General features: G+C 38.8%; 1 protein-coding gene across 1 annotated transcript in view; it reads left to right on the plus strand.

Moving 5' to 3' along the window:
- The window catches only part of CHST9 (carbohydrate sulfotransferase 9), a 91,022-nt gene that overhangs the window by 54,764 nt on the left and 20,661 nt on the right, over window positions 1-15,597 (plus strand).

Genomic DNA, 15,597 nt, shown 5'->3' on the forward strand with positions numbered 1-15,597 from the left:
GGACCTTTTTTCTCCATAACCCTCTGATGGATAAGCAATGACAGTGGGCTGGAGAGCTGGTGGCCCAAGGGGTGTCCCAAGCGGGTAGGGTTTACTGTATTTTTTTTCTGGCTGTTACTGCCAATCACAGAGAGAAAGAAGGCACTCAGGGACTGCATCTGCCAGGCCAGCTTAATGTTGAGGTATACAGAATGCCAAGTATTAGTTTACACATGCTTTCAGCAAGTGGCATGTGGTCATGGCGTGTCTGTCAGCACTGTCCTCAGCTTCTGACCAAAGCTTGCCGTAGAAGGCCTTGGTCCAGTGTTTCTTGAGGGTTCTTTAGCTGTCTGGGTGGTCTGACGTGTTAGTTATCAAATTAATCAGCTGTTGTGAGGGAGTGAAACCTGGGTGAATATTCCAGGTGTGAACCTGAATGAGTCTGGGAATGGGAAGGGATGGTAACTGCCAGACCACTGGTGACAGAGATAAGGTGAACTTGAAGCAGTGACAAAGACCAAATATGCTGGAAACACATGGTTTGTTTCATTTCTAAACCAAATTCCCTCAGGTTAAGTCTTTGTTAGAAGCATACTGAAGCTTGGAAATTTAACCAGTTTTGAAAACACAGGTTCAAGTAGCTACATATCTAAGTGGGCTTTTATATTTCCCTGTATCTCCTGCCTCACATGGATGGAATGCTACAGTGGTGCATTATAGAAGACATGCAGGTGGGATAAGAGAATTGTAACAGCTTGCCAGGGTTTCATGTATCTTTTCTGTTTAGAACCATTGCTCATGATTAATGGCATATATACCCACAGCTACAGCACTGCCTTTGCATTCATGGACTTGAGGCCAGGTCTAGCTATCTGAGTGCCCTCTACATGGCTTCTGTTCCTTCACACATGGACATGGAAGTATTTTCTACTCTGTAGGTCAAAGAAAAACAGCTTTACACTACTGAGGGGTAGTGTACCCTCTAACAAAACCCAAGAAAATAATTTCCTTCGATTCTCTATAGCTAAGGAATTTTAAAGCAATCCTCTTGGGCAGAACTGAGAATTTAAAGTGTAAGTCAGAGTTGATAACTTTAGATTATTGCTTAAGCTGGATGCAAAGTCAAGACTACTGAGACCGATGTTATCTGGGTCCCCATTCATGGTGCTGGCTATGGCTTATAAGAACTTTGTCCTTGATGATGAAGTCTTATCTGTATAGGCATCAAGGTCTGCCGCTCTGTAGTATGTGCCAGGTACTCAGATGGCCTGTATAAGTGTTTCACTGTGTGTATCATATTGCAGGACAAGGATTTACAAGCTGGAATTCTTTTTTTCTCTGTCCGTCATGATGAACTTCACTGTAGTACACCTCCCACCACATTTCCTGGAAAGATAAGGTGGACGTCTGAATTCATAGTCCCACTGAATGTTGTTAAGAGAAATTTAAAATTCTGTTTTATGAAAACAGGATAAAATTATGCAAGAAATATTTATCTGTACATTTTTTAATGGAAATCCCTCATGTAACTTGCAACATAGAGAGGAATAGCACTTCTTACTGTTGTAATCAAAAAGAAATAGATTAAAAATCACTTCTAATTGGAGCAGTAAGAATGAGTATTTAAAAAATTGGAAAGTAAAGTTTTCTCTAGTTTTGCTGCTTAGGCGTTTTAAGTGAAGCAGGTAGAGGGCAGTAGGTGCTAACTTTCAGGTTCTCTTCTCCATTGTAGTGGTATTGGGCAAACTGCTGGGCTGCTCTTCAGCTGGGATTGTAGGTAACTTGATTTCACAAGGAAATAGATTGGGAGTACTCACACAGTCTGTTAACGAACTCTGCAGTTGGACCTGTAACATCTTAGACTGTTAAAAGTGAGCCTTTTGTTAGGACTCAGGAATCAGCAATGAAAGGAGTGAGGGCAATTGATTTGGAGGTTGTCCATGCAGGTGGACAGCTGATTTTGCCTAACACAAGTGAGACATTCTGTGTCTTGGCCAGGTTTTATTTTTCGCTTTTAAAATAAATGAAGTGATAAGCGTTATTTGCCATGAAAATGAATCTCTGGAAGAAAAGATTAATTCCCTCCTCTAGAAGGAGAAAAATATATAGGAGGACGACGGTATGAACAAAGCTTAATTAAAATATAACTGTATTTAATCAATGCAGTATAATTAGAAATAGTGCTTAAGAGTTCATTTTAATGGCTGTTGGGCTATTTGTATTCTTTAAATTAATATCTGCCTTATGAACAAAGATCCAACACAGCTCACTTCTCAGAAAGGCTCATTTGTTTTTCTCTAGTGATTTTTGTGTAGTTCCAAGGAAGCAGAACCAGGAAACCAGAAAACTGACAGGTGGTAAAAAATTCACGTAATACCTTCTGATCACTTGGTGTTTCCAGTCTGTGGCATAGAAAGAATGGTCTGGTGTTAGCATCTAGCTTAGGACGCTGCAGGTCAATGTCTTGCTTGCCGTACACTTTCTAGGTAACTTGGGCAGTCACTGAGATCATTGTGTTTGTTTTTCATTGCACACAGAGTCTAGTACTTTTAATACTCGTTAAGTCTGTTCTTCCTTTTCCTTGGAAATTTATCTAAGAACTGATCAGTCCCCTGTGGTTGGAGACGTGTATATCAGCTTAACAGGAATGGTCAACAGCATGTGCAGGTGGTGCATGTAATTATTGAGAGTGTCCAGACTCTGAAGTATTTTAAACTGGTACCTTCCTTTTTTAGCTGTCTTGTGTTGTTGCACATGCACGCAGCAGCACTACTGGCTGAGACCAGAGCTCAGTCTTGCTCAATATCCTAGCAGCAAAGTGAAACCTTCTCACATTACTTTCCCAAACTCCAGCAGTTTGTGTTTCAGAATCTTCCTACGCCAGAGGTGGTTTTTTTGTTGCTTATCAACCCCCAAAGGATTTCCCATCTCTCAGCTTGTTTGGTTGTCCCCTTAATCCATGTAAAGTTTTAGCAGCCATAACATCCCCTGGCAAAGTGTTCCTGAGTTTCCTTTCTCAGTTGCATGGAGAGCTGCTTCCTCATGTTTGTTTTCAACCTGCCATCTGCCTGCTTCATCTGATGCCCCCAGCCTTGTGTTACAAGAAGCAGCAAACAGTCAGTTCTGATTCACCCCTTCCATGTCACTCATGATTTTACAGATCTCTATCTCCTCTGGATCATTGCTTTGCCAGGTTTTGTAGCTGTTGCTCCTTGTAAGCCAGTCTACACTTTCAGTCCACCCTCTTTTCCTCTTCTTTAGTTCTGGACATGAGTGGAAAGATCAGAATTGCATATAATATTTGACAGAAGTGTGTGAATATACAGAAAAACAATAGTTGTTTTTTGGTTTTCCTCTGGTCTTCAATTTGCTTTCTCTAACTTGTGAGCATGGACATGATGTTTACACAGAAGTTTTACCACCCCAAGATCTCATTCATGGGTAGCAGTGTGCTCAGAACTCAGTTCAGAGTCCCCTACTTTTGAGTTTAAATTAAAAGTTTCCCCCTACTTTTGAGTCTAAATTAGAAGTTTCCCCCTAGAAGTTTTCTAGCATCATTTTGTATAAATTGCACTTCATATGACGTTTTATTACCAACCTACTCTAATAAAAAGCTCTTTAGGCCCCATTATTTCTACCCCAAATAGCTTAATATCATCAGTAAACATTTTCTTCCCTTGTTTGGTCCCTTTCTTGGCTGATTTCAAAACATGTTGAAGAGCATGGGTGTCCTTGACGTGAGGCAGCAGGACTCCACTAGTGACTTTCTTCCACTGTGAGAATTGACTGTTCTCTCTCTTATATTCCTATGCCCTTTTTCCTGTCTTTTAAACATTTGGTTTTCTAAATCTGTACAAAGATGTTCACTCTAGTTCTGTGTGTGTTAAATTTCCTTAAGAAGCCTTGTGAGAGAGATATTATCGAATACCTTTTGGAAAGCCAAATAGACAATGTATCTGAGGTTAAAAAAAAAAAAATGGAGTCCCATACAATGCAATCCCTGAAAGAAAATAGCTGACTGTCAAGAGACTTGTTATTATTGTTCATCTGAACTATTGAGTCATTTGTGACAAACCTTGGTGTTCTGATGCTGATGGATCTGTAGCAACTGGGCAGATGAGGGCTCTGAAGATGTGGATTTACAGGAGATTTATGCTGATCTAGATCTGAGTGTCCCTAGAAGAGGACTTCTCATTGCCCCCACTATTGTTTCCAGCTCATGTGGCTGAACTGAGCTCATATGGTTGAAAATCAGCCTATTAAGCAAGATGAGAATTTTTAGCTGAATCAGGACTGTGATGTGTTATGACCCTGCCATGCAAGTGCACTAGTGGCTACTGCATGGGAGGAGGAAGAGCACATCACTGCAGCTGCAGCAAGAGCTGGGCATTGAGAAGGTTAAGCCAGTCATGAAACCAAACCCTAAGAAAAGTTGTTTGTCTGTAGCTTGTATAAAGGGGTATTTTTAGCTAAGGTTATGTGTGTTGAATATGACTAGGTGGTAGCATGATGCCATATGTTTTCCAGCAAAGCAATAGTAGTCCATGTCACATTAATAGAATGGGTCTAGTCTCTTTCCAGAAATGAGAATTAACAATTGAGGGATTTCTTTATGACTTATCTTCTTCGTGTCTGTGGTTTCTCGTCTAACTGATAAGCTATTACTATGTTTAACCTAAGTTTGGTGCTATAGAGTAACAACCAGCGATGTTTCTGGTTTATAATGTGATCCTGGGAGCTAATTATCTATAATCCAGGGGACAAAATTATTGTTGAAAGTAAGAACATTACTGGTATGCTTTTATTAACAGAAGAAATCTGAAGCTCTGAGCTGTTTGTATCTCTGCTCTTCCAGTCTCTGACTGTTAACCATCTAGTTAACCATCCATTTAAAAATGCTGGGCACTCCTTTCACCCCTTGCCAGCAATATCAAGATGTAAAATTATTTTTTCTGAAGATTTACATCTCATATGCTTGCAGCATTTGGACCTAGCCCTTAAATTGTAAGCAATCCAAAGTATACAAATCACTTTAGTTATAGCAGTAGGTCAATATGTTTGTTATGCCCAAAAGTTATATAGGGGGTGGATGCTCAATTATCACATTTTCTTTTTTAGATCCCTCAGAAGGCAAGAAATTCAGTCCTGTCAAATTGGTTTTTTACCCTTCAGTAAATATTTAAGCAATAGTAATTGGTGTGGCTTTAGTCCAAAATAATTTCTAATCTGAAGAGAATTTTTCCACATTTCATTTATGTTTCTTTTCACATTTTAAAATCAGATTCCATATAAAGAATTGTGTCCATTAGAATTAAATATGAATAGTAAGCTAAATAGAAATATGCCTCTTTCCTTTAATCTGTGGAAATACCTGAAGACCTTGTCCCTGCAGTTAGCAAGAAGCCAGTAAAAAGTTTTATTGATAATTGGATACAATATTGACGTTGTTTTTCTGTCAGAACAAAAGAGAAATGTCTCATCCTGAGTGCTCAATTCATTAGAAATCAGTAATTTACATTGAATAAAGACACCATATTATGTGACTGTCACTTAGTACTTGCTGAACCTAACTTGGTCTGTAATTCTCATGCTGACTCAAGTCAGACTTGCAGAATTACTTTTTAATGCCTGAAAAAGAATGCGGTTCACTAGGAGAGAATAGACAATAGAATTGTCTCTTTTTTTCAGTCATTAAAAAAAACATGTTGGTGCTAAGGACTCTCTCAGAATTCCTTTTTCACCTTTGCAGATAACACATTAATCCTACCCTCAGTTTGAGGTATCATCAGCGCTGTTGGTATTAGTACACACTCGTGGTTTGCAAACTGGGACTGAGTAGGCTTGTCTCTTAAATCAGTCTGCCAGTCATGAACATGACTGCAATTTCATCTGTAAATTCCACCTGTCCTTGCTGTACGAGGCATGGCACATCCTATGGAAAGATTACTTAACTTGTTGTCGGAAGGCTGCTGTGGAAATAGTAGTTGTGAGCTACATGGTCACGGTCTTCTCGTAGGTCTCCATAAAACTGCACCTGCACATTTATGGATGCAAATTGTACCTAAGCACCAGCTTTTGGTATGCACATATGGTCCTTTGCGAGCACCAGCAGAATATTTTGTGGGCAGAAAATTCTGGTGTGTACAACACCTGCAGGTGTGGTTTTAAGGCCTATTTGACAATTCACCCTCTGTGCATGAGAGTGTCTACTTAGACTCTGCTCGAGTGATCAAATCGATACAGTGCAGCACTTATGCTTTAGGTGCTGGGGTACTTTGCAGTTTCTGGGTACTGGGTACCACCTTACTGCTGTTATTTTGAGTCTCTGTTTAATTAAAGGAATCATTTAACTATGTTTTCAGTAGCATATGTGAGTTCAGTTCGCATAATGATTTCTCCAGCTGAACTTGCTTCATCACCCCTGCCACTTCCCACTTTTGAGCACATATCCAAGATGGCATAGCAAGGATGGCACACAGAGGGAGGCCCGATAGGCATTTCTAAAGCAAGCAAAAGGCTCCTGCCAAAGCAGAGTATGGTGCTGTTTGTGAGGCTTGGAGCATCAGGGTGTTTCACCAGCGGGCAAGGAGGTGGCTGCAAGTAGCCACAGTATGTGCCATGTACACTCGGTTGCTATTTGGCTGGCCATAGCTAGTGGTAGGGCAGATCGCAAGCTTGAGCTACAGATTTGGCTTTGAAGTAGGGCAGATTGCAAGCTTGAGCTACAGATTTGGCTTTGAAGATATCAAGCATAAAAGAATATTTTCTTGCATAATCTTAATTTTACTTTCATGTATTTGGTGGTGAATCCTTCACAGACTGGCCTTCAGAATTGGTTCTGGGTTTCTGCGGAGGTAATCTCTTAAGGTCTGGGTTAAATAACTGCTGCCAGTTCTCTCTTATATGATTTTTCTTTTGCTTCTACCCATTAATTATTGTATACTGTTGGTTTTTTCCCCCTAATCAACTACCTTGGAGGATACTGTTTGAATATTCTGATATTCAGAGAACATGACTAAAAACATGACAAGTTTTCACATGCCATTGGGCTCTTCTGGTTGAGAATTGCTTGTGCATCATTATTGGCTCTTCTTGTAAGGAGGTCCTTAAAATAACGTCCTTTTAGTGAAAAAAAGAAAAACAATAAAGCAAAAAAGAACACCAACACCAAAACCAAAAAAGAACACCAAGTTGTATGTGCAGTAAGTCAGCTATATATGTTAATTAGGGCTATAAACTATCTTTACCTAAGAACCTTACTTCTTTATAACAGTAAAAACTGAGCATCCAAAATCTTTTCCTAAAGTGGAGAATCAGTGGGAAGATGATGTTCTACAGTACTCTAGACACCAAAAATTGACTAAGGTTACAATAATCAAATAAGTAACCTTATTTGATAATATAAACTCCTTTGGTAATGCTTAAATAACATAGTCATGAATGACAAGAATAAAACCTGTGTATTCTCTCATAATTCACATATCTGAAATTGACTACTTAGATTTAATACTCTCATCAAACTATCCAAATCCATTTGAGAACTGAATCTGTAGCAGTGGGTGAGCTTCCCACCCTCCTTCTCTATCCCCAATTTCTTTTGAGTAGCACAAACCTGAATCCTTGTGCATCTTGGATTCATATTGTATTCTCAGTCATGGATGACCTTTTACAAATGACTTCCAATAATTACAGCTGAAGTCAACCACAAGATTTGGTCGTAAAAGGTCATACTCTAGTTATACGAAGTGTAGATAAATTTGTACTCCCTGCAGCAACTGATTGCTGTAGGTTTTTGGTTTGTATCTGACCAATTTTAATTCAGAGCTATGCATTAGCAAAGGTTATGTTCTAGCTTTGTTTCTCTTTGGTTTTCTTCTCCTAGTTTTCTTTCACTATAAAATTACTTGGTTTAGAGAATTTTCTGAGTTTTCCAGGTTTTAAGGTTCTATTTCAAAGGGCTCATAGTTCACCTTTTTCTTTTTCCCTCTGTTCTTCACTAGTGGATTAATTCCAGATACTCATGCATGTAGCCTTCCTCATAAATGTGAGTGGTGTCTTCTGTAAGTGTCATATTCTCATTGGAGAATATTCTACATGTAACTGGAATAATTTCAGAGAAGTTGTTTGAGGTCATTCTGCTAAGAGCATGCCTTAGAGTGGCACATTTAGGCCTTAAACAAAGAAAGAGGTCAGATTTAAACAAGTACAGTTTATTTATATAGGCGTAACTCAGAATGAGTAGTAAATTGAAAGAATATTAACTCTCATCACCACTGGTCACTTCCTGGCCTTATGTTGAACAGACAATTCGTCTCCTTTTTATTTCTGAAATACAGAAACTGTAGTCTAAGGCTTCCCATGGTGACTTTGCTGTGGGACTCTACTTTGTAATTAGTGCCAAGAAGTTCAGTTTTTCCACCCCTGTTTGGGCTTGCTGTGCGCTTAACTTGCACACACCACCGCTTCTGATTCACACCAGAGAAGCTCTGTAGCTCAGCTGTTTGTGGTGCAGTTATCCTAGCAGGTGAGTCAAAATAAACTTCTGTGAGCATAACCCTCTAGCAGCTTGTGTGCTGTTTCCCATTGGTACTGGTGCCTTCATCTGCATATGCCATTTTCAGGGTATTCTAATTAAGATTATATCAGGACAGTGTGCTCCAGAGCTGGATATCAACTTATCTTCATTATAAGTGAAAAAACAACAACTGACCTTTTTAAGGATATGGTAGATTGAATGGTCATGACTCCATGTGGCTTTGCCTTGAAATGGTTAATTGGTCTGCAGATTTTAACTGGACTTACATTCCTCATCTGGGTAGGGGCAACCATATGGTTGTAATATGGACAGAAACCAAGCAGGAACCAAAACCGAAGCCAAATTTGTGCGATGTTTCAGTCCACTGTGAGTGCAATGCCTAAGCTGCCTAAGACCATAGCAGGGTATGTTAAAGAGAGAGCTGTATGTCCACAGCTTTATTACTGAGTGGAATGTGAGTATGTAGATTCAAGCTCTAGTTGCTCTCCATGGGCTTTTCTATCATGACAGCTCTTACTGGAATGTTCTTAGAGTAAACATCAAACAGTTTTCCTTTGTCAGAAAAAAATCGCAGTCAACCATCCGAGGCCAGGTTGGATGGAGCTCTGAGCAACCTGGTCAAGTGGAAGGTGTCCCTGCTTGTGGCACAGACATTGGAAATAGATGACCTTTAAGGTCCCTTCCAACCCAAGCCATTCCATGATCCATCACAGAATTATATACTAAGAACCTTAATATAGGAAACTGCAATGGACCAGCTGATGGGTGAAAACAACTTCGTGTCAAAGCCCAGAAACCTATTTTGTGGAATATAACTGCATGAGCAATTGAGGTTGACAGAAGCATAGTCAAAAAGACATTTTAACTGATTAATGTGACCTACCCCCCCCCAGATGATCATAATATAAAGCACCATAAAGCACCATACATAACTAGCAACATGAAAGTGGAGGTTGGTGATCCATGTGATTTCAGATGAATAAACAGTAGCCCTTGCAGTGTGGGAACTGAACAGTTTCTACCATTGGATTTGGATCACATTGTGATAGAATTTGATCAAATGCATGTACTAAGACATAATTAGCTGACCTTTGCTTGCCTATTGCAGATGAGTAGGTATGCACAATTGGTTCCATTCACTTCCTTAAGAGTTCCGGAACCTGAAAAAAAGTAGTGAAGCAGTTGGATAAAAGGAAAAAGGTTTTCAAAGCAGTTGCACAGTGAGCTGTAAAACAGAACTGAAACAAACTTCTCTTGTTGTTAGATACAGCATGAATGCCAAATAGATATTGGAAATATACACCATGTTCAGCTGGAAACCACCCAAACCATATCAATATTGTGTTGATGTTACAACCAAGTATGCTGTCTGGCATGTTTCCATTATCTCAAATCTTCCATCCTTAAAGGAAAAAATATGTCAAATTTTTGCTTTTCCTTTTCCCAGATATAGAAAGCACAGTCTTCTAGAAGAAAACTGGCAAACAAGCCTGCTTGCTAATTCTGTTAGTGGGCATCCTGGCAATTCTGTCTCGTTTGAAAATATTTATCGTTGCTGCTGAGGCAGAGAGCAGATAAAACTGCAATTTTTTAATTAACTGATATTATAACATCTCGTTGCCCTGACTGCAGTTACACAATGTTAGTCAGTGCAGGATTTGGTCCAGGAATGGATTTGAGTTATACCCCCACCTCCTTTTTACACTCAACAGAATTAATGAATGAGGGCCCTCAGTCCTATTAAGACTAATGTTTCTTTGTCAGTCCAATTTATTTTTTTTTTCCTTTGGGGTTCCTTCTTGTTATGACTTTGTTAGGTGGAAACTGAATGGTCTATGTTAATCAGCACAGGACATTTGGCTACTCAAGCTTTCGTAAATGTTTAGTTTCCCAGGGTCCTTTGAACCTCCCAGGGAACAGTTCTGCATCCTTATTAGAGACTGACAATTAAAGGTCTGTTTTCATATCAAAAGTAATCACGAAAAATTAGCTAGGGAGACCTTGGAATGCTGTGAGAGTTTCAGTGTTTTGAGATGGCCAACTTTCCTTCATTTGCTTCAATCAGTATCAACTTGGGTTTCTTTTTATGTTTCCTACTGCCAGGGCAACTTATGAGTTGGCATTGTGACAACTGAGAAGGATTATGCAATACCAAGAATATGTGATTAATATATTTTAGGCCACTGTAAGCATATTCAGTTGCACAGTTATCACAGAGGTACAAATGTAAGCTAAACTAGGTTTTGAAGGCAATGCTATAAATGAGCACTTTCAGTTTACTGAATTCCTTGTTAGAAGAAGGAGATGCTGTGCAGATCTACAACAGCTCTGTTGCTTACAGACCTCTGAGATTCTGCCAATAATTTATAGGAAATGTATGGTTCTGTCCTAAATATTTTAATCTTTGTATGCCAAGTTTCAGGCTTTCACAGGAGATAATCTGTTGGTGTCGCATCAGGTCTGTTAAAAGTCTGAAAAGCAATTCTGACTGTTTCTTCCTCAGGCTCAGGTGCCATGGGATATTGCTGCAGAAGTTTATCACAAATGAGTGCTTTGGTTTCCTTTTACTTCCCAAAATCCGCTCTGGTTGATTAGGACACCAGTAATGAAAGTGGGGTGGATCATAATTGAATAGGTTGCATATGTGTTTATTTAAGTCTATAAACATAAAGTAAAATACAAAGCTGTTAGTGTGTGTTTGTCTCACAAAGTGGAAAAACAAAATTAAATTGGTATTGGAACACAAAATTCCCTCTTCACAACTGATTTCTTAGTAATACCATTCCCACTTGAAGTTAAGTGATGTCTGTGTCAGACTATGCATGTTACTGTTTCAGAGCAAGGCTGAGGACCCCCTTTACCCTCTGAGATCTCTGCACTTTTCTCAGCCTGCTTGGAAACCCTCAGATACTTGAGAACAGGGAGACAGACCGAAAATTTCTGTTCATCCCCTGCCTTGCTGCCATGCCACAAATAGGAGTAGAATTATCTGAAGACTTAAGGAAGCAAACTTTTTATTCTAAAGCCTTTATTTTATTGACATTGCTTGAAGTATAAATTGGGATTTGATTTTTGGAAGGAAAAAAAATTAAAATCCTTCATTGCTAGGTCTTGTAGCAGTCATGTCACATAAACTGGCAGATCTGTATATTTAAGGGATTTTGCTCTCTAATTAAATGCAGTTAGTAGTGTTTTGCCTTTTGAAATGAAACCTTTGTTTTTTCATCTACATACTTAGGGAACAAAAATGCTGTCAAAATCCTTAATGTATCTGACTGTTTGAACATAAGAAACAGCATCAAGCTGTTATTTGTTCTGTTGGAGTGTACTCATATTTCCAATCTGAATCTTTTGTACCTGGTGATCTTAATTATATTTGAGCTGGAAGTAGTTTAACATTAAAGGGAATTACAGCAGATTAATCTATAAACCTGCACAAATATGACATTCCTTTGTATGGAGGTAAGCAGGGCATAGTGTGCATAATTACATGTTGTTCTCTGTGTAGGTTGTGTGCATAAGGCTGAGGAGTCAGTGTTGCCATTCCTGGTGACAGCAGCAATTAAGGCACACTCTCATTTCTTGCAGTTGTCAGTTACATTAGAAAACATATGTTATTTCTCTCAATAAGATGATCTTATAATAAGGACAAGCAACAAAAAAAAAAAATATTGAAAAGCCCAACTTGCCCTGGAAACAGGAATTAATATACTAATTAGGGAATGAAAATACAGAGAAATTTTTTAAACAATGTTTGTTGTAATATTTTTTTAAGTAATATAGCTTGAGGTCAACCCAAGAAGGCCATTTATCTCAACCAGTCAACCATCCATTACACTTTTTGCAAGCAGAGAGACAAAAAAAAAATCAGTAAAAATTAATTGGGAGAGGTATGTTTTCCAGTACTGATGCAAAAATATCATTGGAATCCAGTTGCAGCAGTTTAGCCTCAGTTAGCATAGCATGAAAGCACAGCCTCAGCAAATAAGAATCATAGTTTATACTAGTAAATACAACTTTTGAATCACAAAGTTGCAGGCAATTGTAGTTGACTATAATTAAGGCCTTTTGATTTGCTTGTGCTTTTAAGGCTGGTCAGGTGGTACTGTTGAGCCCATTTAGGAACAGTTTGCCAGAGGACAGGTAGAAAAATGAGTTTCAGAAGAAATATAGCAGAAGAGCAAGCCATTCACAAGCAGTCTGAGTTGTGGAAGGTATGTTCTTGACTACACCAGCTGTCTACTGGGCAGCTTCCACGTAAGTTTTCAGATGGCAGTAAATTTCCTGGTTTGTTTGATGTTCTTGCATAAGCTGCTACCTCATTGCAGTGGCTCAGGAAAAACTGTCATAAATTTTAAATTTAGGATATGTACATCTGCCAGAAATGAAGCTTCTTGCAAGTGTGAAGTATTACCTGCATTTCATGAGACTGATGCAGGTGTTGCCTGTAGGACTGGCTGACATGTTCTGACAATTCTCGTTTCATCAGTGTCCCATTGCCTCATGTCCTTTGAATTTGGAGCACTTTTTTCAGTGGAGTTTCTTTAATCCCTCTGGTGAATGTTGATGGTCACCCCAGGTGATCACACAGCACCTAGACAGAAACATCCTTCTCGAAATTGAGAAGGCCAGAGTCATTGTAGGAGACTTCTGGGGATTTAAAATGCAAACAAACAAAAACCCCCAAAACAAACAAACAAAACCCGAAACAAAACAGGACAAACAAAATTCTGCCTAGTTTCAATGGCCTTCTGCCCTACTGTTAGTCACTGGCAGCTGGAAACTGATTCCCCTTCAGCGCTGTAGATATTGTTCTTGTTTTTTCACTGCTTTTTGTGATGTTCCTTCAAAACAATAGTACAGTACAGGCCAGGACTTTGCAGGCTTCCCCATATAATGGTGCCAATATATTTCCACCCTAATTTGCAGCGTGTCTGTTATTACAGACCTTGGTCCCTTCTGAGTACAAGTGCTGACTACGCCAAATTCACATAGTTATTCTGTGATGAGGACAAGGATCATCTAGCGAATAAATGGAGAACACAGTATTCAATTTGCTGGTGACCTTGAATTTGATCTCTCTTCTATCCTTAAAAGCCTAGTAAATCTCTGTCCTGTTTAACCCATGTTGCCATTGCTGTCCTGTCATACAGACACTTCTGCAACTGCCCTTTCCTTGATACTTACATTTAAATCACCAAAAGAAGAGAGAACAAGGAAAGAACTACCATAAATTCCTCTTCACCTTTTTCTTAGCAGTGTCAGGAATGGCTGCAAAGGTCTTTCACAGTCTTTGTGTTCTTTTTTTATATTTGTCTGAGGTAGAAACCACAAGTTTGATTGATAATGCAATTTGCATCTCAAGGCATCGCTGGAAATACAATGGCATGAAAGGCTACTCTCGTGGAGCACACTTTTCCCTCGGGGCTGACTTTAGAAACTCATTGATGTCACTTCCTTCCTCAGTCAGCAAGTGAATTTTCACTAATTCTCAAGACCAGCTGTCCATGCTGTCAACAGAAAGTTATTAAAATTCCTTTAAAGTGAATCAAAATAGCCTAAAAACAAATGTACTGGGAAACAGGAAAGCATCAGTATTCAAAGTCCACAAACCTTTGAGCAAAATAGTGTTGATCTAACCAGAGATTTCAAACACTCTGCTTTCCTAGCAACTTGTATATCATTAGAGAATGCTAAAAACACATACTCCTTTAATCTTCTATTACCAACAATCTATTTGGTTAAAATATTAGTTACAAGAATAAATCTTATTTCTCCCAAAGATGAACTCAGTGAACAAGGGAATACATTTTAAGAAATCTCCCCTAAATGATAGTTGTGTAGAGGGTTTTTAGCTAAAAAAAGGGATAATTTTTATATTTAGCAAATAAAAACACAACACAAGCATACAGGAAGTAATTATCATAAGAGACAATCTTATAACATAGCCTAAAGTAATTATCTTTATCTGAATTATCTGTAATGCTTTCATTGAAAAGAGTAGTAGTCTCAGGGATGAGTAGGGAAGATAACTTTCCTTTAAATAGAGTCTTTATACTGTATTTTAACACTTTATATATTTATACCTCATTTTAAAAATTCTGTTTGTGCCGCACATATTAGTATGGAAAGGTTCTGTTGAAAGGGAGTATCATTTCCAGTGCTGGAGGTGGCAGCCACCCATGCTAGGCAGTCTCCCCTGACAGTTAGTAGTGGTACTGACAGGTTGTAAGTCGTGTCTCCTATCATTATTATTTTTAAAAACCCTCTGGGTGCACGTAGCCTAGCTGGATAGGCAAGTGTGAAATTCCTGACTTTCCCCAATACGTGTGTATGGTCTCCAATAGCAAAGGGAGGGTAATTGATACCAGCTGCCCTTTTGACATCTAGTGCATGGGAGCAGTAAATGAGACAAAATTGGTCGAAAAGAAAAGAATAGTTTTGAGGTATCCTTGCTGCTAGGGTCCCAGACAGCTGTAGAAAGCGGTGCATTGTCCAGGCTCCAGGAGCACCCTGAAGGATTCTGCAGAAGAAGACCAGAATAAGGAAACAAAACCATCACTCAACTTGCCGCTTTGTGATATTATCAGGATAGAATTTCTCACTTGAGCCAGCTGGTGCCGAATCTCAGTCTTGACACAGACACGTAATTTTATTTTAAGGTAATGGCAGAAGTTGCTTTCCTCCTCCAGTGGTCAAATCTTGAGCTGGATGTTACCAGTTTCTCCAGCACACAGTACACTCTCACAATATTAAGATGCTTCATAGCACGTATTTGAAATTTGTTGCCTCCCCTTTAAATTTTGTGATTTCTTTGTGGTTCCAGCTTAGCAAGATTGGCTACCCTATATCAATTATCCTTTTATCACATCTTGATTAAGAGGAGCTTGTGTTTCTTTTATTTTAGGTAGATTTCCATTTTGAAGTTTCAAGTAATTTCTACATGTTAAATTCTGTTTCTTAATTATAAAGTTTGATTATTTTTTGATTAATTCACTGTTTATTGTTCTGTGGCATGTATATTGAGAGTGACATGTCCAATATCATCTTCACTAAAATATGTGCAAAATAATTCTTTTCTT

The sequence above is a fragment of the Chiroxiphia lanceolata genome, chromosome 1, assembly GCF_009829145.1.
Source record: "Chiroxiphia lanceolata isolate bChiLan1 chromosome 1, bChiLan1.pri, whole genome shotgun sequence".
NCBI lineage: Eukaryota > Metazoa > Chordata > Aves > Passeriformes > Pipridae > Chiroxiphia > Chiroxiphia lanceolata.